We start from the raw sequence: 27,202 nt of genomic DNA on the forward strand, positions 1-27,202 counted from the left end.
ATCACGGAGGGTGGATTTTGTGCTGAGGTGCTGAAATCTTGAAGCTTCCTATGAAAGGAAGTCTTTAAAGTGTATCGTTTTCTGGAAACTATAAATAATAGTTAAATAAATATATACTAATATAATGTACATAACCATTTAAAAGTTTGGGGTCCGTAAGATGTTATAATGTTGAATGAAATAAGTATATAAAACTGTAAGAGTGTGATTTTTGTTTTTTATTTTTATAATTTAATGCATTTCAAATATAATTTATTCCAGTGTTGGAAAAGCTAAATTTTAAGCAGCTATTACTCCAGTTTCAGTGTCACATAATCTTTTAGAAAACAAGAAACATTTCTTCTAATTAGTGCAGTTCTTCTAATTAATATTTTTTATTTTATTTTATTTTATTTTTTATTTTTATTTTTCTTGGGGGGGACTATATTTTTTCAGGATTCTGTGATGAACAGAAATAAAAATTAAAAAAATGATTCAAAACAAAATGTTGAAGGAAAAAAAACCTGTTACAAGTATTGCTGAAATTATTTTCCTTTTTAATATATATATATATATATATATATATATATATATATATATATATATATATATATATATATATATATATATATATATATATATATATATATATATATATATATATATATATATATATATATATATATATATATATATATATATAAACGGTAGTTTGTAGTTTTTCATATGTACAAGTGAAAAAAAAATTGTGTGTTGGAATCAAAAAATGGCTCAGTTTCAGCAGGAAGTTTGGGGCGGAGCTATTTGTTTGGCTGACCAATAGAAGACAGAAGGACTATTTAGGGAAACAGTTTGAAAACATTATTTTGCAACCCTGCTTTGTGATGCTAACAGAGCAGAAATGACACACATCACCTTTAACATCACCTTTAATCAGCTCTTATCAGAGCCTGTCACTTTAAAAACGGGGAAGCTGTGTATTATACAAAGATTACAAATGAGACTTCTGTTTGGAAAATGCTCACACCAGGAAATATATATGCTTATTTCTTGTATACACAACCCATGTTGAATGAGAATGCTTCTGAAACACACTCCTAGTATCTCTCTGCATTTATTTTACTCTCTGAATTACCCATATAAGCACACAAATACAAATCACACACACACACACACAAACATTACAACCTTTTTAGAATAGCCAGTGCATTTTCATTTGCATAACAATTTCCTCTTGTTTCTCTGGTTAGATGGAATTCACAGCATGGTGTCTGCATAGTGAGCGCCAGGTCATTGCTATGTATATGTGGCAACAACAGAGAGAGAGAGGTGGGGGGGGGGGGGTGATAAAGCTATAATATTATACACACATGTAGCATGGTTAATAGCTAATATGATTTTCCATTATATTTACACACTAGCTATACATCAAATCTATTTAGATTTTATCTGAAACATCAACACACTGAATAAAATTTCAAGGCATTACATTTCTAAAATAGCATTTTTATATCATATATTAATATCATTATTATTTATATTTGCTACGGTATTTTATTTTATTTTTTCTTGGGCTGCCCCACACAATGCAACCTAACCATCTTTGTAGAGTCCCCAGATGCAGCCAAACCTGTCCCACACAAACATCACTGGAGAAATGATTCTACAGGATAGAAAGAAACGGACAAGCTGGCTCTGTGTAGTAGGAAGCGGATTAAAACCAACAAGAGTATGGTGGCTTAAGGTGGCAGACATAGCCTTAGATCCCCCTCCCGAGAATATCTCTCTCTCTCTCTCTCTCTCTCTCTCTCTCTCTCTCTCTCTCTCTCTCTCTCTCTCTCTCTCTCTCTCTCTCTCTCTCTCTCTCTCTCTCTCTCTCTCCTCCTTTACATGTATCTTCTCTCTTCTCTACTGGGACATATAAAAAGCACGTAGCCCCCAGTGACACCAAAACACAGAACATTCCCTTCCCTCCTCCTGCTTCCTCTTCTCGCTCGTTCCTATCTTTCGGCCCTCTGTGGTGCCGTTCAGATACAGGAGCATATCAAGTCCTCAAAGAGAAATCTTGATCAGACTGGGAAATGAGGGAGAATTTAAAGTTGAGGAGGAGCGTTGCTACTTTATGTTTTATTGCTTTGAATATCTGAGGGTTTTTTTTAAAGGTCAAAGTTTGCAATATAGGTCAAAGAGTTACAGCCTTCAAATATTAAACTCTGGAATTATCAAATATGACATCTATTTTAAAAAAAGACTCTTTTACAGCCTCTTCATCAAAATCCCTAAACCTTGTCCTTGTATGTGTATACATATATAAAAATAATGAACACCTTCCTAATATTGTGTTGGTCCCCATTTTGTTGCCAAAACTGCCCCGACCCATCGGGGCATGGACTAAAGCATCACAATGCCTGCCGACTAGCTTTCTTCCAATAGTGCATCCTGGTGCCATGTGTTCCCCAGGTAAGCTACGCAAATTAACCATGTGCTGAAAAAGAAAACGTGATTCATCAGACTAAGCCAACTGCTCTGTAGCACTTTCGGTGGTGGACAGGGACCGGTCTAATAACTGGTCTGCGGGTTACGCAACCCCATATGCAACAAACTGCGTTGCACTGTGTATTTTGACACCTTTCTATCAGAACCATCATTAACTTTTTGCGCAATTAGAGCTACGGTTGCTTGTCTGTTTGATCGGACCACACATGCCAGCCTTCTCTCCTCAAGTGCATCAATGAGCCTTGGTCGCCCATGACCCGCTCACCTGTTCAACAGCATACAATGGTTATAAATAATAATAATAATAATAATAATAATAATAATAATAATAATAATAATAATAATAATACAGATAAAAATATTAACTGATTATGAATATTAATAAAAAAATAATATTGACTATTAAAATTTGGTCTACACCAGTCATCTAGCCATCACTATTTGGCCCCTGTCAAACTTGCTCAAATCTTTACGCTTGCCCATTTTTCCTGCTTCTAACACATCAACTTTGAGGACAAAAACGTAGGCAGCTGACTCGTTGCCACACTGCCTTATCAGACAATGACTTGTAAGGCAGTGTTATATGCATGAAGGCACATTACAAAACGAATATCGGTAAAAAACTTACATTTACACACAAACTGATCAGCAATTGCAACTTTCGGACGCCATCTTTTTCCCCCAGCTTAACTGTCACTGAGTGGAAAGCACAGGATTGTGGGATACCAAAGGCAACGAAGGCTACATATAGTTGCCTTCAAAAATCCATCAGATGAAGGTATCACAGGAGACAGGAAGTAAAACAAAGAATAGATTCGGACATTGCTTAATGCCTTCCTGCCTTCAAATGTGTCCCCTGAAGGCAGCACTTTCCAGGTTTCGGAAGCAGCCAAAATCTTCACTTGCTACCTAATATAAAGCACCCACTAACAGGTGTTACGATGAAGAGATAATCAGTGTTATTCACTTCACCTGTCAGCGCGCACACACACACACACACACACACACACACACACACACACACACACACACACAGTCCATCTTGTGGTGGGTGATGGTTACAGCATCAAGCTCAATAGTCAGTTCACACACTGTATGTCACTGTATGACAGGACTCATGTCCTACAGTGTCAATCTACATATTATTTTATGTTTTTTATAACGTAGTTTCTTAATCTCACCAAGGCTGCATTTATTTGACCAAAATACTGTAAAAACAAACAAACAAATAACAAACAAAAACAAAACAAACAGTAATACTGTTATATATGTATATATGAGACTGCAATGTGTTCAGAATAGTGCAGCAAGCATCCTTTTGAGAGTTCGAAAATTCGATCACATCACACCCATTCTCCATTCACTTCACTGGCTTCCTGTTTCCACCAGGATTGAATATAAGGTGGAACCCACCCACCTTCTAACCCACCAGTGCATCTATGGAAATGCCCCCTCCTATCTGAAAGAACCACTCACACCTTCAACTACAGCTCGATCACTTCGTTCAACAAATTCAAACCTCCTTCATCTTTCCAAGACTAAGCTCAGCACTATGGGTGATCAGGCTTTCTGTTCTGCTGCTCCTCGGATTTGGAATGCCCTCCACGACCATCTGCGGGCACCTCAAGCTCTTGAGACTTTTAAAAAAGGACTTAAAACATTTGTTTTTGGGAGAGCTTATATCTGTTTTTGTATATTTTACCATTTTTAAATTATCTTAACTGTAGCAATTTGAGATTTGTTCCAAATGTATAGTGCAATACAAATAAAATGTATTATTATTAATACATATATGCTGTTCTTTTGAACTTTTGAACTTATTATTTATTCAAAGAATCCACAAAAATATTAAGCAGCACAACTGTGCAACATTAATAATAATAGTAAATGTTTCTGTTTCTTTTTCACCGAATCATCATACTAGAATGATTTCTGAAGGATCATGTTACACTAAAGACTTGAGTAATGATGCTGAAAACTCAGTTTTGACATCACACAAATATATATATATATATATATATATATATATATATATATATATATATATATATATATATATATATATATATATATATATATATATACCACATTTATATATAACATTTTTCTAAATATTTTTAAATAAATGTATTACATCAGAAACCTATGGAAGCCCATTTCCGCCACTAAAAAAAGAAAAAAAGAGTAATTACGAGTTTATAACTCAGAATTATTTTTTCTCAGTCAGAATTCTGAGATATAAACTTGCAATTGCATGATATAGTCACAACTCTGAACTGTGTGAATAAATGCAGCTTCGGTGAGATTGAAATATATAGTATATTAATCAATATTTATTATTAAATATAAAACAATTATATGCCCTAAAATTTCAACATCAATATAAGTAATTTTATTTACACATTACATAATTAAAAAATATATATTATGCATGTAGAATGTCATTTATTTCAATATTTTTTTATTTTATTTTTTATTAAAAAGGAATTACATAAATTTATAGAGAAACAGAAAGATAGAGAATACATTATTTAGTTAGAAGAATTCAAGGCTAAAAGTTTTCTAATTGCTTCAAAAATAGTAGAGGATGATGTGTCCCTCCTTTTGTTGTTCCATATGAGGCAGACCTTCACCTATCGGGGCATATTACTGAGCACAAGTGGTCTCTAGAAATCTGTAAAGGGGGTTTAAGTACATGGTATAAGGTCGTTCTTTCAGCGTGAGTGAGCCGGTCTTCATTATCTGTGATTAGATTTATATTGTATACCATGTGACTACTGATCATCACCTCCTCTCTCAGAACTCTTTTTTGTCTGTGTTCTACACAGAATCTTAAACCTGGAGGGTTTTTGAAAGTTGAGAAAGTTAAAAGTCATCCACAGTTTATAAAAGTCTCTTGCAGAAGTAATTATCTATTCACAAAGCAAGTTAGGAAAATAAAAGCCTCTGATTGGTCCCCTTCACGCATGGTGGCGACAGAACAATGCGCTACTGAGGGTCTGTTCACTCCAAGGACCACAGCTGTGTCTACGCACATCCTAAAGGGCTTACACACACAAACTCAACGCAAAGGCCAATCACTGGAGGCCACAATCACACCAAACACCGTAATATTCAATCATAGTCCCTGAAACAAGAGCATGTCGACGAGGCACCTCTTTAAATTCCAGTGCCTCTTTAGCTCTCTGTCTCTTTGGAGATGAAATATCCTTGGTAGTGAAAAAATGATGGGGAGCCTGTTATGCATCTATAGATACATATTATGCAGGGAAGAGGCTACCTCCCATGTGTTTTAATTTGACTTTAAAAGCATTCTCCCAGCTGCCAGGGCTTTTAATAGTTATTCACTTACAAATGATTGCAGGTCATTACACAGTCATTGGGAGGGCAGTAATGAGATGGGCTTAATGGCTCTTGATAGTACATCGGTAGTACATCGCCACAAAGTTCCCGCCAGTAAGTTTTTTTTATGATTGTTCCATATGAACTGCATTCGCTTAAACCCCCATTTGGTGAACAAATATATAGCAATCTGTTTTAATGAAATTAGTTTTATGAGCTGACACCGTTCATGGCTGAGGTAAGCAATCTCATCATCAATGGGAAAAGGACTGGGGGAGAGCAGGGCATTTGGGGCATATAAAATATTCATTCAAAACATTTTTTTTTCTTCAGATTTTCTAAACTATTTTAAGTTGTAAAGTAAACAGCATATTATGCTGCGTTCACACCGGACGCAAATGACGCGATTCGCGCGAGTGATTTACATGTTAAATCAATGTATAGACACAAATAGGCATTCTGCGGCGCGAATGGCGTGATTCGCATTAATCACGCGGCAAGAATCCCGCAAATTGAGTGTTTTGAACGGGTGATTCGTGCGAATGGCGGATATTCGCACCGCGTTAACCAATGAGGAGCCTGCTTACTGCGGTCACGTGATGAAATGACGGATGGGAAACCCAGAGGCCAGATTAATTTAAAAATACTACTGTTATTGTTTCACAAAATGTAGTTTTAAGAGATTTTCAGGTTAGAATGTAGTTGTTTAAAGCTCAAATATGTGGTTTATTTATTAAGAGGGAGCCTATTTGAACATTTGATCTGGCGTTTTCAGAGGTGTAAGACCCAGGCGCTCAGTGACGCTCAGCGCTCATCAACCCCGGCGAGAGCAGCCTTAACTCGGCTAGTCCTTTTGCCGACTGCCGCTGCCTGGCAGAATATTTTATATGCTATGACGTGAATTTGCGTCTGTTGTGTAGTGAATGTCACATGCGAACAAAGCGAATTTCACGCAGGAATGAAGCAAAAAAAAAAAAAAAAAATTGAGTTGATACAATGAAGGAAATTGGTTTAATAAATAGAAACTCAAAATATTATTGTATCTGAACCACAAAAAAAATTGATAAATCATGAAACTAGCACAATTTGGCATGTTTCACTACATTTTCACAAATAAAACACACACAATTACCTAATATGCATACACAATCGTTAAAAAAAATATTTGGATAAAAGTTGTGCTTCTCAAAAATGTTTAAATATATTTTTTTTTACAGTGTGCAGACCCCGTTGAAGTTATAAAACACTGGGGTTACGTTTCATTGGAAATGGACGAAAAATAGAGACTTTTGAAAACCTCGGCATGGCCCATTCCGCTACAGGAACAAGACAATAACAGACCAGGGCCATTTCCCAAAAGCATTGTACGCATAAGTTGATAATACAGACGATTGGTGGCTATTCTATTACAATGCTTTTGGGAAACTGATCCCAGAGCCGCCTCTCTCAACGGCTCTCTAACATACCAACTCATACAATACATACGAACTGGTTGTGCGATAGCATTGGTTCTTTGTGGAGTAGCGAATCAAATGAACTAAACTACAAATCATTCTGTAGAAACATGCTCGCGTGAATAGCATTTCCACAGTTTTGTTGTGTTTATTTTATGTTTGTTGTGAGAGTAGTCATGCCTTTCTCACTGGAATTCCTCCACAACTAGCAATAATCTAAAACAACATTTGAAGGCAATTCTAAGATAGCATTTTATGTGCGAGCTGTGTGTACTGAAAGCCTGTCAATCAACATTAGAGCGCCACCCTCAGGCTGAATAACGCAGCCTCTGCCAAAAGTGTTCAGTCTAAAGCTTATAAAATGTTTACCGTAAACTAGGGCTAAGACTCAGAATTGGCTGAATTGAAAAATCTAAATTAACGGTCAGGAGCCGCTACTGGCAGAGAGAGAAAAAATCCCATCATCTTCCTAGACAAATATTGTGTTAATCTTTGGTCATGTTAATTCTGCTCTCAGCCCCTCTTTTCATCATAATTTAACTGTGGCCACTGACAGCAGGCATAATCAGATGTGGATGTAAACGAGTTGGTATTTATTAGAGGCCGGCGCGGACGCTCACCGAGACACGAGTGCCCACCCGTCCTTATCCCTATTGATGTACAACGCTGACAAGTAAATTAAATTTACCTTTGGAAATGGTTCTATTAGTATTTTTATTAGGTTAATTAAGCAAGCTCTGGGGACTCATTGAATGGGCGAGACTGGAGATTAATTCACTGTTCTCCTTGTGCTAGAGGACTAAGGCAGTAATCCCTGCGCAGCCTTCCTTCTCCAGATCTGCTCATCGCCGCAATGCCACTTCATTAACGCGCCCTCGCCACATCCTCACCTTGATTTCCTGCAACGGGCTCTCCTATGATATCCGATATGTCAGTACAAAATGCTTGAAGAATTACAGGAAACCAAACAGAGCACACATTTTATGCTTACTTTCCTACTGCAACATGCAACATGTACTTTAAACGAGCAGTATGTCCAAATGTGCCAAACAAAAGAAGGTGAATAATACCTAGATGATCTACTAAATCTGGTCATTTTACTATCCCATTAGGCAATGGGAAAGGAGTTGTCATATTTATAAATGGTGGGAACAACAAGAATGTGTCCCAATGGTTAAAAAGAAAACACCTCAACTTGTAAATTAGTTAATGCATGTCATTTCATGAAAAAACAATGACCAACAATTATTTTACTTAGATTCATAAATGCTAATGTAATCTATATTGTTCATTGTTAATTCATGTTTGTTTATAATACATAACCTTATATAACTTCAAATGTTACAGTGTTAGTATTAGTATGTGTAGAAGCATTAACCAAAAATAACAGATGTTAGAAAAGTATAATATAGTTAATTTGTCATTAAAGCACTATTTTTCTAAAAAAAAAAAAAATATATATATATATATAATTTTTTAAAGCAAAATAGTGCTTTCATGACAAATAAACTACTTGAACACAAAACAAGTTAAAAGCAAATGTGTATATAAACACAATACCAATAGTATTATACCAATACCAATTTTTTTTTTTTTTTTTTTAATTAACAACATTTAAGTGAACATAAAACAATATTCACATAACCTCAAAGTAATAATTGTGACATTTATCTGTGCCTTTATTATATCAGGGTTAAACACTAAGTTGTTTCCCTCAGGCGAGATTTAGGCCTGCTAAATTTCACAAAAAGTTATTGTTTTTGACCCATGTAACCTTGTAAAATGTGTTTTAAAATTTCCAGGTAGGTCTAATAGGTGGGAAGCATACATAAATTGAATAAAGTTATTGAAAACTCACTGCATTAATTATAAATGAAATACAGATTAATCCTTATTTAAAGCTACATCCATTATTCAGTCACAAGCACAGTGATTTTCTCTTTGTCTTTTGTTCTTTTATCAACATTAATCACAGACAACAGTAGGTTTATTAGGCAGCTGTCAATGTAAGACCGTCCGCATGTTATGCGGATCTGACACACAACCATATTTGAACTCATTTAAAGGTGCAGTGTAATATTTATGATGATCGATTTACAAATGCAATATAATATACATGGTTTCAGTGGTGTAAAATACCTTACATTATGTTTTTACCTTACATTACATTATCTTTTTTATTACCTTAGAATGACTCATTTCTATCTACCATTTCTGCAGCTCCCCTTACAGTGAAATCACCGGCATTTTGCGGCATTGTGTTTCTACAGTAGCCCTAAATGGATAAACTTCTCTACAGAGCGCTATCTACTCTCTGCTGTCTCAGACGTCAACATCTTTGTCCTGTGTTGGACACATTAGCTTCTATACATGCTTTGAAAGGGAGGGGTGAGCGATGGGTGGTTGTAATTCAAAACCTCACCGCTAGATACTGCTAAATGTAACACATTGCACCTTTAAGACTATGTTTACGAGGATACTTGACAAAGCAGGCTTCAATTTTTGTTTTTTGTTTTTACTTGAAAGTGAACAATCCTCAAAAAAAAAAAAAAAAAAACATGATAAATGTCATATTTACCTGAACCGTTGATAACACATTAAGCTGAAAAAAATAATAATTGCATGCTTTAACGGTGAAAGCACTAAATCCTATTGTTTGTTTATTTTTTTATTTTTTATTTTTTTTAAAGGAAATCTTTACACAGCCAGACAATGACAAAAATCAATAAACCATCATAAAAGAATCATAGAAGCTCTTAACAAATTCTCAAAAAAAAAAAAAAATGTTTACTCTTGTGCAAAAAAAAAAAAAAAAAGTTTTGAATGATAAGCTGTGTAATGAAATGACAGAACACAAGGTTTTCCCTTAAATGCATCCTTTATGTGATGACACAACAGTTTCTATGTAAAAATAAAAACATTTTATTAAACACTTATTAAACAAAAGTTTACTCTTCCTGCATTTCGAGTGAAGACCTCAGAGAGAGCGAGCATGCGTGCACGTTTATCTGAACTAAATTCTCTCTGGTCAAGAGAGCTGCTGACCAGACTGACTCCAGCTGAGCGGGAATTAGCCTGTCCCGCACGTGGCATCTGCCCAGTAGGAGAGCCGATACAGTGCGGGCAGCACAGCGCTGGGCTCCTCTGATGAAACTGTATTGATTGAGAAAAAGGCCTTTTGATAAAGCAGATTGCTCATCGGAGTGGAACCTCATGCTCCTCAGATATAACGCCTCTCAATCCGCCGGCCTCCAAATCGACCCTGACGCCTGCAGCCGTCACCAAAGCAGGGAAGCGTCCTCATCTCTCATCCGCTATGATCACACTGAAGCCCAGGCCCATCGATTACCAACCACTCCTCCTCTGGACTGTGCGAGTGAGGCACATGAAGGTGGTGCTGGCCAAACTGCAAGTCTCTCCCTCGGTTCACCCCCAACTGTGTGGTTTGTGCTCTGCCGAGAACATTTTTCATTTAGTCTCCGCCAAAAACAAATCAGGCTCAACGCCTGTCTGTTTTGGGACTGGAGGAAATCAAATTTGTGCTTTTACAAGGATGAAAACAAATCACCTCGAACAGTTTCACTTTTACGGTATTACGGTCAATGCCGCAGATGTGTGCGATTGAAAAGCGTGTTTTTGGCACGGCGTAGCGTGAAGTAGCGATGCCCACCAATGTTATTTATTCATTGAGAGTAATTACAGGCGGGTGAGTGGTGAGTAAGGAGTTGGGGACAATGCTACACAATTGTTTTGCCACTATGGTGGCTCTCTTCATGTTTGGGCTAATGAAAGGAGGGGCTGATGGTTGTCATAAAATGGTTATGTATTACATACACTGAGTTTAGCATGAGCCACATCTTACTCTCTGGTATTGCATTTGTTTGGGTAAATCACCTAACTCTACTCTCTGAAGAGTCTCAGGGGAAGTGTTTGGGGAAGGGTTAACCCTTTGGGACTCAAGTGTCATTTGACTGTTTTTACTGTTATCAGCAAAGCCACACAACAACACAAACATGTGCTCAGGTATTCAGAGTGCTTTCACATCTCGGCATGCCTGTAAAGGACTCACTGTTTTGGGTGCTTTGAATTTTTTTTTTATTTTTCAACTGTAAATGCTACAAATCAGAGGTATTTGGAATTTATAACGTAGCAACAAATTAATCCTATGTAACATGAAATACTGTGTACTGTATATTAATGTCAAGTACAAAGCAAATGCTGTTGCTAAAACTGACTCTAACATGATGAAGAGTAATAGAATAGGTGGGGAAAATGCTATTTCTGTCAGGACCACTAGCCATACCTGTCAAGTATCCCGTTTTGGCCGAGAAAATCCCGTATTTTACCCTTCTTTCCCGCCGTCCTCCCATAGTAATATTTTCCTGTATATATCCCATATTTTAACCTGCGTTATTAAAAAATAATAATACTTAAAAAAACTAAAACATTTCCATTTTGAGCTCTGTAACTAGCCTCGCGATAACTGCCATCTGCAATAGCCTACAGTAACGTTACTGTAGGTGGCCATTGTCGCAAGGTTAGTGTGTGAGGTCAGATGACGATTAATTTTCTGAAGAGGAGCAGGGTGGGAGAAAGTCACGCGTTTGGTAAGTTTTGTAACTGCGACTTCAGCATCTCATATCCATATCATGTGCCACAGCGGAAGATCTTTTAAAGTGACAGTAACCACTTATAATGACAATGTAAAGAACAAAAGTAATTGCTATGCTATGCTCTGCTCTTGACTAAATAACTTCAGTACCTTTAATACGGATGAATCTATATATAATTTATAACGTATGCAGTGCAAACTGATAACAATGTACAGTATATTTCCTACTTGTTAAGTTGTTAAACAAGTAGGAAGAGCACAGGTACAAATTAAAAGTATTATTATTATGGGTCTGATTTATGTCACCCCTGACCTGACCCATTACCCGTTTCTGACAACAAACATATGGCTATATACAGCAAAGATAAAAACAGAATAATAATGAATAATAATTTCTGAACATTGACTCTCAGTCCTTATTTACCCTTTTCTCATAGTTTCTCAAAAGAATTCATAAAAATATAGAATATAATAGAGTTCTAATAGGGCCTCATTGTAATGCAGTGTTAAAACGCACCCCACCTGCACGACTGGGATTTAAACCGGGGCGCTCGCGTCTTCTGCTGTTAGATTAGCATTAAAGAACAATCTCAACTGTTACATAACAGATAAAAGATTCAAATAATATTAGTTACATCAGTAATATAAAGTAATATCAGTGTCTTATTTTAAATAAACACAAAAAACAGAGATGAAAAATAAACTTAAGTAATACATTTATTTTTGCTATGGTAAAATAGATGTCCAGTGATTTCTTCCAAAGTTTTTTTTTTTTTTTTTTTTTTTAATTTTGGCGCCATTTCTTTCTCTATATAATGTTGATATGGCAACTAGTAAATACACAAATTTTCGTCATCCTGGCATGTGTGGAAAGTGTTAAACCATGCGTGCAACAAGTAACCCTGCATTACGCTCCCCTATTTCTATTTCTATTTTATTTTATTTTATTTTTTAAATTCATTAATCTGAGCACGTCACATTACAATCCAAAAGTAATTGTTGATTTTTCAACCTCAAAATATATTTTTGCCCTATATATTTGGTTTTTATACTAGACTGTACCCTATGTTAGAGTGTACCCCATCCCCAGTCTTTTATAATATTAATAATATATCCATAGACCGCTATTCAGAGCGTGTGTGTGTGTGTGTGTGTGTGTGTGTGTGTGTGTGTGTGTGTGTGTGTGTGTGTGTGTTAATCTAATAGTCAGTTCTTCTGTGCAACAAGTAGCCAATGACACATAATAGAAAAATAATATTTTGTTAAATTTGTTCCTCAAAAACTTTACTTGGGGTTGTTATCTAGGCTGAGGAATTAAATAAATAAAACTGGACTTCAGCGTGGCCTGGTCTTCTCCACACCACTCCCTTCAGCATCCACCAGATACACAGTGCCCTTAATAATTGATTGTAATTGATTTTAACCTGGCCCTGACCTGGGCGAAAAGGCTGAGCCAATAGCGTATGTGCGTCAGAGAAATGGGGAAAACAGGCCAGCACGCATCTTTAAAAGCTCCAGACGTGTAGTACAGATAAAATATTTAGGCTGCAGAATCCTTGACCTCCCTGTGCTAGCCAGCTCCCAACTTGAATTGATTTCTGACAAGACAGCTGGGACACAATTACAACAAAATGCACTAAAGCCATCCAAGTTGTGTATCCGAAAGCTCCCGCCAGTTTAACCTCTTCAGCGCAAGCTGGGGTTGAATGCGAGGCCAAGGTCTGGCTGACTGGACATACGGTGGATCACACCTCCTTGGGGAGAGACCGTTCAACTGCGAACCACAAATGAGGTACCTAAACTGAGGAGGAAGGCCCTTTTCATGCCTCAAGTCATCAGCAGCAGTATTCTGACCTCCTGTTTTATGTTGTTTCTACTCTAGGTAATAGGAATGAAATGAATCTCTCTGGTCAAAGACCTTATAGCACAGAGAGCGAGAAAGTTACAGAAAGAGGATGCAATGCCCTTTCCCCCACAACATGAAATATACATGCTTTTGAGTATTGTAAAGAACAAGGGTAGTGGGTGCATTGAGCTTTGTCAAGATTGCTGGGAATAAGGTCAACAAGAGATTCCAGAGGACAACACGCACATGTATATAGCTTGGGAATCTGCACACAAATAAACCATGACTTTGCTCATGTGAATCCACTATCCACTATGCTTGAACATGGGCCCACAGAGAGTGCAGGAGGAAATGGTATCAGATTTGGGATCATAGAAACATCTTCCATCATACGCATTAGTTGATTACACATTTATTTGTCTTTTTTGTGTGTGTGTGTGTGTGTGTGTGTGTGTGTGTGTGTGTGTGTGTGTGTGTGTGTGTGTGTGTGTGTGTTTTCGCTATTCGGACTGCTGATAGTGGACATTTTTTTTCAGAACTTAATTACTATTAAATAAAATAACCAAATATTAAATTGAGAAAAAAATTAATAATAATAATAATTCAGGCCTACTCTACCAATGTAGGGTTGTGGGCACTTAATGGATGTTGCTTCATCAAGAGTACTAAATCACATTTAGACGCTGGAATAAGAATTGAAATGAGAATTGTGACAATTCTCATCTTAAGTTCTGACTGACCAAGAATGCAACTGCTCACATGAAGATCTTTTTAAGAGTTAAACTTAAAGCTGAGTTCATGTTTTTATTCTACTGACATAAAAAAAAAAAAAAAAAACACTACATGAAATGCCCGAATTTCACCCACGCCATTATCATATGCACATATTATATGTTGCTCTTGTTGACAAACACTGGAATGACATGAAGCTATCCTTTATAGTGTAGACATTTTTTTTTTATTCTCTCAAAGGAACACGCAGGTGTCAGTTAGGCTGTAAGCACTGAATGTCCTCTCCTGATGAACCAAATAACTCTAATAGCATGTTAATCCTGTGGCGGGCCAGGCATGGGGCAGTCCAGGTTTGATGAGGTTGCTCGGGTTTAACCAAGTTCATCGTGGTCATTGGACTTATGAGCTTGTGTAGCCACCTCAAAGGCACGCAGATGCTATTTGTATATCGACCAGTGGACAGACGCACACTCTTTAGGGAAATCAAGTCTCTTTAAATTGGATCAAACTGCACGTCTCTCTCACCATTCAAAACCACAATCACGTGTTCAACCCAAAAGAGTACGCGTTTCAAATGCTCTGCTGAAACAACATAGATGACCTTTTTAGAAGCTGTATGGGTTGAGTTTCCATGATAAAGAAAAATAAAAATCTTTCAAAGACCTGGTCGTTCTTAGAAATGTACTTGCTATATTTTGCAAGTTACAAATGTACAGTATAATTATGTGGTGTAAAGTCAGTCAGTTAAACAAATAAATACAATTATTCAAACCTTGAATACATGCATGTACACATCTTAATATATTCAAAAACAATTAGGAAAAAACCAAGCCTTTTTTTGAATATAATGAATAATATTAATTGACCATATGAATTTAAATGTATTTTTATTATCAACTACACTGTAAAAAAAATGTGTTGGTTTTTGTTGGTTTAACTTAAAAAAGTAAGTAACCAGGTTGCCTTAAAATTTTGAGTTTACTGAAATTAAAAATTTGAGTTGATACAATGAAGGAAATTTGTTTAATAAATAGAAACTCAAAATATTATTGTATCTAAACCACATAAAAATTTGATAAATCATGAAAATAGCACTACTTGGCATGTTTCACTGAGTCATCAGAAATAAAACACACACAATTACCCAATATGTTTATTAAATATTTTAATAATATTTTAAAAAAGGTTGTCGAATCTCAAAAAACTTTCATTAATTAACTCAAAATTTTAATTTCAATGAACTCAAAATTTTAAGGCAACCAGGTAACTTTTTTTTCTAAAATTTTTTTTTACAGTGTATGGTTCCAAAGAACTTCAGCATTGACCCCATAGAGTCTGAAGAAAGAAAGTGCGATAGTGATTTCTCAAACATAAATATCATGAAACTGCTTCCATCATACACATTAGTTGATCACACATTATTATTTGTATGTATTTTGTTAATTGCATTTGAATGCATTTTTAAATAATATAATACACAAAGGACAAACATGTCACGTCATTGACCCGTGTACCAGGTAGCAGTGCCATGCAAAACAGAACATTTCATTATTCTACACACACACACACACACACACACACACACACACACACACACACACACACACACACACACACACACACACACACACACACACACACACACACAAAGAATAAGCAGTAAAACTGTGCAGCGGTTGTGTGTGCGTAAGTGTGTGTGTATGGATGTCATACGGTAAGCCAGCCAGAGCAAAACTAGGCCATTAATCATACGCCTGCGATGGAAGCGGTGTGTGTGGCGAGGCGGGGTCAAACTGGGGCTATTAAAGGAAGGCACGGGACCGGGGCCTCTGTTGTGTTAACCCCGAGATCCCTGCGGGCCCTGGCTGGGCCGGAGACCCAGCTGTCCCCCCTCTGCCTGACACCCAGCTGGATAGAGCGAGAATCGGGCAGAGTCCAAGCTGCCGCCCAACCTCCCTTCGTGGGCAAGAAAGGGGGGTTGAGAGAAGAGGTGCTCTCCAGCGAACAAGCATCCTGTGGCTAAACCCCGAGCACAATAACATTGATGGACCCGTGACGTATTTCAACGGCTCTTATTAAAAGGCCAGACTGGGATCTCTCAGCCTGACGAGACTTTGTGGAAACATTTTTAGTCATACGCACCGGCCGACGAACTCGTATTACGCACACGCGTGCGCACAACTCCAGACCGCAAGCCATCATCTTCACTGGCAAAGTCACAATTCCAGCTTTCATGCTGGGTTTTACCGTTTTAACATTTTACAGCTGGTCAACTCCATTCATCTGGACTGTAATTTACAGCGTGTCATCATATTACATACGACCACATGAATTCTATTGGCTAGCCAGTAATTACAATGCGAGTTCTATGAGCACAGTCATCAGTATGCTGCTGGTTAGGACACGATGTGATTCTCAACGGTCAGCGTCATTACTCAGACTCTACTGGGCTGCTTTTTGAGTAAATACCTAGCGATCTCCCTCCGTCTGCTCTCCCTGCAAGCGTTCCCCTAACTAATCTCAAAGACTTCGACGTAGTTCAATTAAATTCAAAGTTGGCATGCATTGCAAGCATCAGTGCTATCAGTGATTCAGTTCTCTTTATAGCCAATCTATTTTTTAATAACGGTTCTGATGAAAACATTACAGTATTGATCTTTATTTATTGATCTAGAAGAGAGCATAGTTAAGGCTGACACAAATCAATCAAAATAAATTTAAAATGACGATAGAGTACAGCAGGACTTGAGTTTGAGCTCAGAGCTTAATTAGTGAAATGGTGAGAGGGAACCCAAAGCAATATCAGACAGTAATACAGTGGCTCAGCTGTGTTTGTGCGGGCCAGATTACGCATTTGTATTGTATTAAAGCTAGAAATCGCCAGCCAAGGTTAATGAAAGGGCAACTTACTTTAGGCCACAATAATCCCTTAGAAAACCTCTCTGAACAACAAACTGATGCATTCCATAAAGCATGTGCTCAAAGGCTCAGACTGTACATTGGTCTGAGGCATGGGCAGCTAGCTTTCAGGAGAAATAAAAAGAGAGAGCGAGAGAAAGTGTACTGTCCGTGTTGGGAGCGGCTGAAGTGTTACTTTAATCTGAGGAATGTAACCTGTGCCTGACACAAGACTAGGTATATGTCTATCTTTAAATCAAGTTAGAGAGCAAAGGCCCAGAGAAAACACACGCAGGGCAATCTCTCTCTCTCTCTCACACACACACACACACACACACACACACACACACACACACACACACACACACACATACACCAGGAAACATTAACTGGATTTTCTCTTGACTTTAGTACAATAATATTGCACACTGAGTATTTCTAGACTTGAAGTGGCCAACAGAACAAATTTTCCCTAAACAATAATTAGCGAACAAAACAATTTAGTGAGACAACCAACCGACTTACAGAAGCAAATCCTTGTATTACAACATTTCAAGAACCTTCACATATTTCGGTAACACTTTAGTATGGGGAACACATATTCACTATTAACTACGACTTATGCCTCAATACCAGGGATGGAAATTAACTTTTTTGTCTACCGGCCACTGTGGCTTTCTTGTTTTTAACCGACAATGTGTAACTGGATGTGGAAATTAATACTACAAGCTCTACAATACTTAAGCAGTTTATTTAATCTCAAGTCTCAATGAAATACTGACATTTTCTCTTTCTCTCTTATACACACACAAAACCCTTGAACTGATATACATTTCATTAAATGAGTAGGACTCTGTGCGCTCTTTTTTTTTTTTTTTTTACCTGGATGTGGCATTTGGATGATTCGTGGTCTTTTATGTCTTCCAGACAGTTTTAGGTTTTTAGTCCCAACAATGAAACTATTAGTTTTGGCATGTTCTAAAGCGTGTTGACGACATACCGTTCAGAATATTGTCAGTAGGGATGCACCGAAATCATAATTCTTGGCCGAAACCGAAACACCAAAAGAAATTATACCAATTCTAAGTACCATTGCATTTATGGCTAATGCTATGACTGTGTAACTTTACTAAAAATCAAGGCATTGCAATTGCATTCATTAATATTAAAGTTTCAAATAATAAATCAATTACAAATTATGCAAATATTTATTTAGCACATTGCAACAGTGCACAATATAAAATACAATTCAAACTAAAATGTTTAACTTGACCTCACTCGTGTGTACATTAAATAATAATGTACAGGTCTACTGGCCTGCAGAAAGGTACAGAAATTGAATAAAGAAATCAAATGTAAAATAACTGCATATTTAACTGTTTAAATTAAAGATTAATCCTTATTAAACTTACAAAAGCTATTCAATCAAGAGCAGTGAGTGATGTCATTATATTTTGTTTCACATTAAACATAACAGTAAAGACTACTGCCCCTTTAAGATCTAATACAGGGAAATGCGTCGTCTTTAAGGGGCAGTAAAGGCTACTGCCCCTTCAAGACCTAATACAGGGAAATGCGTCGTCTTTCTCGACTGTATAAAGTTCTCTTAAGGCATATTCAGACTATATCTGCTAGGATACTTATCAAGGTGGACATGTTGACATACTTTTTGTGTGAGTTTGTCCGTTTAAGCGCAAGACTTAAAAGATAACTCAATATTTGCGTGCTGTGAGACGTGTGCACGCTCTCGGATGAGTGCACGGAGATGAATCTTCTCTCAGTGCGAGAGTTCTCACTCGCGTCTTCTGGCTACATGCGTGTGATGACGGCGAAATGACTGGTCATATTCGAACATACGGCAGCACTTGCATGCGTTGAAGAAAGTATACAAAGAGGTGAAACAGTATGCTATTTTTATTTACCCGCCAAGGTGGCCAGTAGGTGAAGCAAGTTTACCCGCCACAACTCAAAATCACCCACATTTGGCTGGTGCCAATTTCCATTCCTGCTCAATACACTCCTAATTTACTGCTTATTAATAGTTAGTAAGGTTGTTTTTGTAGCATTTAAGTTTAGGTATTGGGTAGGATTAAGGGATGTAGAATATGGTCATGCAGAAAAAGGCATTAATATGTGCTTTATAAGTACTAATAAACAGCCAATATCCTAGTAATATGCTAGCATGCTAATAAGTAACTAGTTAATAGTTAATAACTGAACCTTAAAATAAAGTGTTACCCATATTTCTATTCCATTCAACTGTTATTCATTGTGACCACATACTGTATGTTGAAGTCTAAAAATAACAAAAAAACATAAAAAGTATAAAAATACAACTCATTCAAATCAACATTCCAAGTCTTCTGAAGCTACTCAATAATCAATATCTTTGTTCAAGAAATAGACAAAAACTATATGTAGTTATTGTAAACATTCTTGCGCCTTCGTGTGTACAGCCAATCCGTATATTTTGTGAAACGGTGATGTCATCACACTGCGTCCGACACAGTGAAAGACTAAAGGGATACTACTAAGGGCACTGTGCATGTGCACATCAATATTGCGTCATTTAATTACCGTATTTGCATTATTGTAATGGTAGGTTTAGGGTTGGGGTGGCCATTAATAAAACACATCTTTTAGGCTAAGTAGCAAATGTATTTATTGTTATTTCATCATGATATTTTGCCTCACCTCCCACCACTGCTATACCCCTTCTAGCCACAACTCCTCTTCTCCATTTTTAGTGTTTTTGTTTGGCAGAATTACAGTGGTGGTCTGTACGCACACTGGTCTGGCATGTATACTACATCGTCTTGAGTCGGTTTCAGTGATTTCATGTGTATGCATATATTTCTTGAAATGAAAGAAAAGATTGTATTGGGAAAGCTCTGGCTTTGTGTAGACGGGGCCAAAGACTATGAGAAGACTAACTGTTTTTAAAAATAACATTGTCTATTCTCAAAAAAAAAAAAAAAAAAAAAAAAAAAAAAAGTAAACCACCACTTTAAATTGACAATAAAAAAACCTTACAATTCACACTAGACTTAAACTTACCTCACTCAAGTATGACAGGAGTGATAACATGATATACATTTTAAATTCACAGAAATATTAATGAGTTTACAAGCACCTTCCCATTATAATTATGTAGAGCAGCCATGTCATCTTAGTGGGCCAGTGTTCCCTATGGGATACATAAATGTATCAGGCTAGCAAAACTCGCCTACTTTTAACAAAACAGTTTACATGCAGATACAAATAACTCCAAGCATCCTTCATTACTATCAGCCGATGAATGGCTATGCCATCTGCAGCTTAATGACTCAAATAACTTCTTCATCCCAGCGCTGACAGTTATTGTTCAAAGTACTGCCTATAACCTTTACAAAGGACACAATTTCAGGACATTCTCACATTACTTTCTTCCAGATGAAACTCTAAAAGCATTTTCTGGGGAATTTGCTAAGGGACTTGAACTTGAACTTTTTTTTTTTTTTAAATAAGTGAAATAGTTCTCTGCTGAATTACCGCTATACAAACCATGGCCAATCACTGGCACACAAGAGTGTGAAGACCGGAATGTCACCATAACCATGTTTGACAACTCCTGACTCTCAACTCATTGGACGGGCTGAACCTCAAATCCACGTAGAACTTGTGAGCTGTCTGGTGAGCAGCAGATAAGCATGTAAGAGAGACAGCAGATCTGTCTGTACCCAACCTGTCTGCTGCTCTGGAAGAGTAATTACAGGAAGGCCTGTGGTAATTAGCCCACCTCTCACTGTGTTTGTCTGTTTTTAAGGCTGACAAAAAGAAAGAAAGAAAAAAAAAAACCTGGAAGCTGACAAAGCCGCAGCTCAGGTTTACCATATGGGAGCGGATGGATAGTGTCGAACAGCATGTTGGGTTACGTGGAACGGAGTCAAATGCGTAAGCTTAGCTACAGGGATCTCAAATATGAAGACGCCCCTCCTGATACCACTAGTCTAACAGACAAGACAGCTACAATATGCATCCCTCGCCGTTTGTTGTCAAGAATGTTTGAATCAGATCTCTCTAGGCAAAGCACAATGATGAGGATACAGGCCAGTGTGAGAGAGTTTGGGGCCAGTTAACTGAACTGTCACTTCCCAGTGTTTACGTTCCAACAATTACATATTTGTGGATCATGAGTTAAGCCTTTTATGCCAGCAAACGTTTCTCTCTTACTCTTTAAAGTTACAGTATAGCAAAAAAAAAAAAAAAAAAAAAAAAACAATCCAGATATTATGTATGTGGTGTACTAGTTTAAATTGTTGTGTATACAGTATACACTCATTTTATTATGTTTATTTTAATTGCCATAATATCAGGGAATTTACTGCTGTAATGTAACAGAAACACACGCATGTGCGCGCACACACACACACACACACACACACACACACACACACACACACACACACACACACACACATTTTTTGCCAGTAAAGGACAAGTGTGACAAACTGGGCCAGCAACAACAACAGCAAAAAAAGAATATCAGCCTGTTTGATAGATCAGTCTATGTCTAAAAACATTCCTTATTGCCGAGTCCGGCTATGCAAGCTGTGTTGTTTGCTTCTTTTGTCTTGGCATCATAAAAGCTGTCAAAATAAACAAGAAAACTTTGATGGCTAGTTTGAGAGTAACTCTTCATAAATAACTCTTCATAAATAGCTTGTGGACAGTTAGAGAAAGACGAGTGGTCCGTCACCATCGTAAGAGGTGTTTGCTGAACTCCTAAACGTACTGACTCAGAGGAAGATAATAATAAACTCACACGGCTTATTTCCAACAACAAAAGAACTCCTCCGTCGAAATGAAAGACTATGACAAATCGTTGTTCTAATGTTTCCTGTGTGGGTGTGCCGTATGTGAATGCGTCTGTGTGTGTGTCCCTGTTGGCTAAGCAGCAGGGTGACTACTCCTCCTGTCTTCCCACCATCTGCCCAAGAGAGAGCTCCTCCAGCACCCCTTCCACGATCAGCACTTTTCCAGGCTGAAGCCAAGAGAACGAGACATCCAGCTAACTCTGCAGGTCCAAGCCATTGCTCACCTGCATCAACAAGAACACGAGTCTCACTGATGAGCAGTTAATCAAAGGAAATAAAGTGAACTATTCAAAACTTCTAAAAGTTACATACAATACAATAAACTTCTGTACCAAATGAATCAAGCCGTGTGAATTTTAGCTACAACCCTGAAGATAGTTTGTGTGAAATTGCTACTCATATCAGCTGAATCAACATTTAAATTAACAGCAAAAATATGCACTCTGGAATTCAGACTGCCATTAATTAGGCACACTTCAAAATCTAAAAGAAAAAGGATCATGAAAGAGTTGGCTTGACACCACAATTTTGGCTTCGGAAGGGATACCAGAATCTAATACCTCGTATCGACACTAAAACGATACCATAAGCGACTACGCTTGATTGAACTATTATTGAATTATACAAAAAGTGCAATCCTCTTATTAAAAGCAGCACATTACACATAACAAGTGGGAGATCTATTATTTTGAATGTACGCTCCAAGACTTAACGCACAGATCGATTTTGACATATGTATCATGTCTTGTCCATTTATCACTGTCAATCTTAGCAGTTTCATATTCAATCATTAAAAAAAAGGATGAAATGTGCAGTTACTAGCATGACAAATATGTATATAACATACAAAAAGCGAGCAAAGAGCGTTCCCATTATAATCACTGAAGCTCAGCGCAGCCACCTTACTAGCCTTGCTTAGCCAGACCTTCAGACCGATGGCAGAGGGTCTTGACTAGTTTTCGTTGGCCAAGGAATAACCAAGAGGATGCTTGACTGACATGTAATCACATTAAACCAATCAGAGTTCGTCTTGTTTAGGGGAGTGATAATGCAAAATCGATGTCCCTATGGAAACAGACCGGCGTGCATCTAATACATTATCCATTCAAGAATGTTGTGCAAGTTTACTGTAACAAAGGAGCTGCAAACATCACATACTTTTAAAAATCCAGCATCATGATGATCCTGGTAAGCATTCATTGTCATAATTGTAAACACGACGGCTTTCTTCTTTAGCATCAGGATGGCTTAGTTCCACAGGTGGACCGTTTAACTCTTTCCCTGCCATTTATGAGTTTTTACCGCAGTAAAATAAATGGACACAGTGACACCATAGACTTCAATGGAGAAAAGTGAAGTCAATTAGAAGCACTCACTTCCTGATGGCTGAGCAGCCTCAGACTGAGCTTTACGATGCAGATGTGACGTGAGCAACCCTTCTGACAGTTGTAAGTCTTCTAGTAGTTGTGCAAAGTGAAATCTGAATCCCAGAATCTTGCAAAGATGAAGAGCATGAACAGGAGCAACTTTTGGTCATTATTCTGATTAATTATTTTGTCATTTTGCATAGTATTTATTTATTTTAAAATGTAACGCCAGTGCGTGCCTGCGAGCTTCTCCTCCTGTCTATACGGTAAATGTTCTACTGTGTGACAGAGAGTCAAGTGATTATGACGCAATCGTTAGCCTATTTTTTACAAAAACATCTTCTACGAGTAGATGGTGTAAGATACAAGGTAATGGAGCCTTGTATACATTGTCGTGTTTCTTTAGAAATAAAAAAAAATAACAAATTGTGTCTTTAAACGCCTCAGATGTAACGTTATTAGCTGTCAAAGTGACACCAAAATGAATGGGTGCTGGATTACCCACTTGTTTTTAAGGCTTTCCATGTTATCACTGTTATAAAGGTAGGGGGTGCTATTACGCATCTCCTGAACGAGTACTGTAAAAGTAAAAATACTGTGTTTTGATACCACATTTTTGATGTCTGAGGCTGAGACTACCACATTACTGACTGAGCGAAAACTCAATCAATTAATCTGACAACATTGCACAATTAATTTCTTATTTACATTCGCGAACATGCTTTGCCTGAACTCTATAAGCTTGCTTTAAACAGAACTCCAGTGTGTTTAGCTGTGTTGAATGGATTCAGAGCAACTTAAACATCTGATTGGCCTTTACTTACACATTCTCAACAGATATGATTGGCTACAATACTCAACACTGAAAACACAAAAACAGAACGGTTAAACACACACAGGAGTACTAACATCATATATATATATATATATATATATATATATATATATATATATATATATATATATATATATATATATATATATATATTCTCTTATTTGTCACAATTATTGTATAGAGTGAGTCTTATCTGTTTGATTCATCTTGTTTCTCTGTTGTCACATCTGTTAGAATCGCATCAGTTTGGGTAACATTGCCGCACAACATGAACTTCGGAACAGCAGCATAACAAGTAAGATTAACGTAATCATGATATTTTACTGTTTGAAATATATATATATACATGCAGGTTTTTTTTCCCAGTACCAAAGCAACCCTAGGGTTTACAAAAGCAAATGTTTCAAAATCACCATTCATGTTTCTGCTAGTTGTTCATTGTGGTCATTCTCCTTCATGTTTAGACTCAAAACCCCCATTTGCCCTTCACACACTCAAGGATGGTCAAACTCCCATTGAGCCAAGCAAGACTAATATAAGCCATTTGGGTGTTTGGAAAGGCTTACCCTTTTCAACGCTCAAAGCTCCATTAGATAAAGAGGAGCAGGGCAGGCTAATTAGAGTCTGACCGTTTGGCCATTCTAGAGCAAAGATTCATTTGCACTGGTCTTACAATCAGCCTCCCTCTCTCTTTTTCTCTCTCCGCCTAATAGAAAAATAAGCTACTTCACTCTGCATCGCTGGCAGTGACACCTGCGATGGAGGGGGTAATGGTGTTTAATGGCCTTTTAAATTTTTATTCAGTCTGAGAATCATAAAAGAGGAACCAGGCAGCCACTGGATCTCTTAATAATCCCAATGCTATGGCAACCAAAAGCAAGCTCAGCCGTTGGACATTAGATTGCTCGCCAATCCACACCTGCTCTCAGTCCTCGCGTTGGAATAAAAGTAGAGATATCGAGAAAGAGGCACGTTTCTACATTTCTGCAAGGTCACCAGTGGTGTTTTAGCGATCCTAATAATAGACATTTTAAAGTTTAAGTGCTGCCCGGGGGTCTTCCGCGTGTTCATTAGGAATCACGGCCTGCTTGGCCAACACAGCAAGGAATGGCGACTAATAAGGCAAAGGGGGCAAAAGAAAAGACAAAGAGTGAGGAAAATTGAGGAAGAGTGTTTATGTTTTGGAAGGCTGCAACTGTGTGTTTGCACTCCCTGGTGAGAGAGACAAATCCAGATCTGATGTGAGAGTTGTGGCTTTTTCACATCTGAGACCTGCTGTATCACCAGAACCTTTTATTTATTTACAGCAGCGCTGAGAGAGAGAGAGAGAGAGAGAGAGAGAGAGAGAGAGAGAGAGAGAGAGAGAGAGAGAGAGAGAGAGAGAGAGAGAGAGAGAGAGAGAGAGATTCTCACACTTGAAAAAAAATTGACAAATCAAACTGTTCTGTAAATAAATAACAAACACAGAGGACACAAATACACACCTGTGAAAATTTGGTGTGGATATCGGAAAGGTTTGTACTTGTTTGTCCATTACGTCAGTGATTCCCAACCAGGGGTATATGTACACCAGAGGGGACTTAAGCAGGTTTCACAGGGTACTTGGAAAGCCTTTTTTTAAACCTACAAAAAAACAAAAACAAAAACAGAAAAATACATCTTAGTAACAAACAATTCATTATTTAAATACATTAACTAATAATGATGATCTGTACATATTTTTTTATGAAAATAAAACTAAATAATAGACTGTAAAGAATAAAAATTGTATAAATGTGGATGACATTCATAGCGCTCTGATTGTGTTCACACTGAACGCGAATAGAGCGTCTGGAGCGAGTGTTAAGTTAATGTAAAGATGAGTTGACATGCGTCTGGAGGTCCTGAAATGCGATGGACGTGATTATATTATTTTTTTTTTTTTTTTTTTTATATGTACACAAAAAAAAGCCATGGTTTTGTTTTATATTTCATTTGTTATAAATATACATGCAGTGAAGATAATGAAGGTATACGTTGCCTGAACCACATTTGTGTGGCTATAATATGTTTAATATTTTTTTATGAAAATGAAAAGAGACAGAGTGGTGTTTTATGACATATTTCTTTTTATTTCAGCCTAAAATATACATACAGGAGTGAGAGCGAGATGCTGCTTATTCCATTAGCAGAGAACCGGACTTTCGTTCTCCCGAGTCGAACTTGGCAAGTCTGAACTTGGATGAGGGAAAGACAGAAGTACCCCTGAAATCATCCAGCCGCAACTCCTTGAGCGCCTTGAATGCCCATTTTTTTCACTTCAAACGCGGCAGTGGATTCAAAATGTTCAAGCATCCAAACTAGATGCAAATTTGACGCTCTGTTCACGTTCGGTGTGAACGCAGCATTACACCAAATATTAATGTGCTTTTGGGATCCAGGTAACGTAAAGAAGTTACATTGCATACATTCATATGGTTTAAAAGGTTTGGATCAGTATATAATATATACTGTATTATTATTAGGAACACCATACTACTGTGTTTGACCCCCTTTCGCCTTCAGAACTGCCTTAATTCTATGTGAATTGATTCAACAAGGTGCTGAAAGCATTCTTTAGAAATGTTGGCCCATATTGATAGGATAGCGTCTTGCAGTTGATGGAGATTTCCAGGGTACAAAGCTCCCGTTCAACCACATCCCAAAGATGCTCTGTTGGGTTGAGATCTGGTGACTGAAGGGGCCATTTTAGTACAGTGAACTCATTGTCATGTTCAAGAAACCAATTTTAAATGATTTAAGGTTT

At 37.3% G+C, this 27,202-nt stretch overlaps 1 long non-coding RNA gene across 12 annotated transcripts in view; it reads right to left on the reverse strand.

Annotated features, from left to right (window-relative positions):
• LOC137045543 (uncharacterized) overlaps positions 1 to 27,202 on the reverse strand; it is a 407,625-nt gene that overhangs the window by 272,908 nt on the left and 107,515 nt on the right. For all 12 annotated transcript variants that reach the window (XR_010898800.1, XR_010898803.1, XR_010898799.1 and 9 more), the window contains one exon: positions 25,902 to 26,040. This is a non-coding gene — a long non-coding RNA (uncharacterized lncRNA). The remainder of the gene's footprint in view (positions 1 to 25,901; positions 26,041 to 27,202) is intronic.

Source organism: Pseudorasbora parva, chromosome 17 (genome assembly GCF_024679245.1).
Source record: "Pseudorasbora parva isolate DD20220531a chromosome 17, ASM2467924v1, whole genome shotgun sequence".
Taxonomy (NCBI): domain Eukaryota; kingdom Metazoa; phylum Chordata; class Actinopteri; order Cypriniformes; family Gobionidae; genus Pseudorasbora; species Pseudorasbora parva.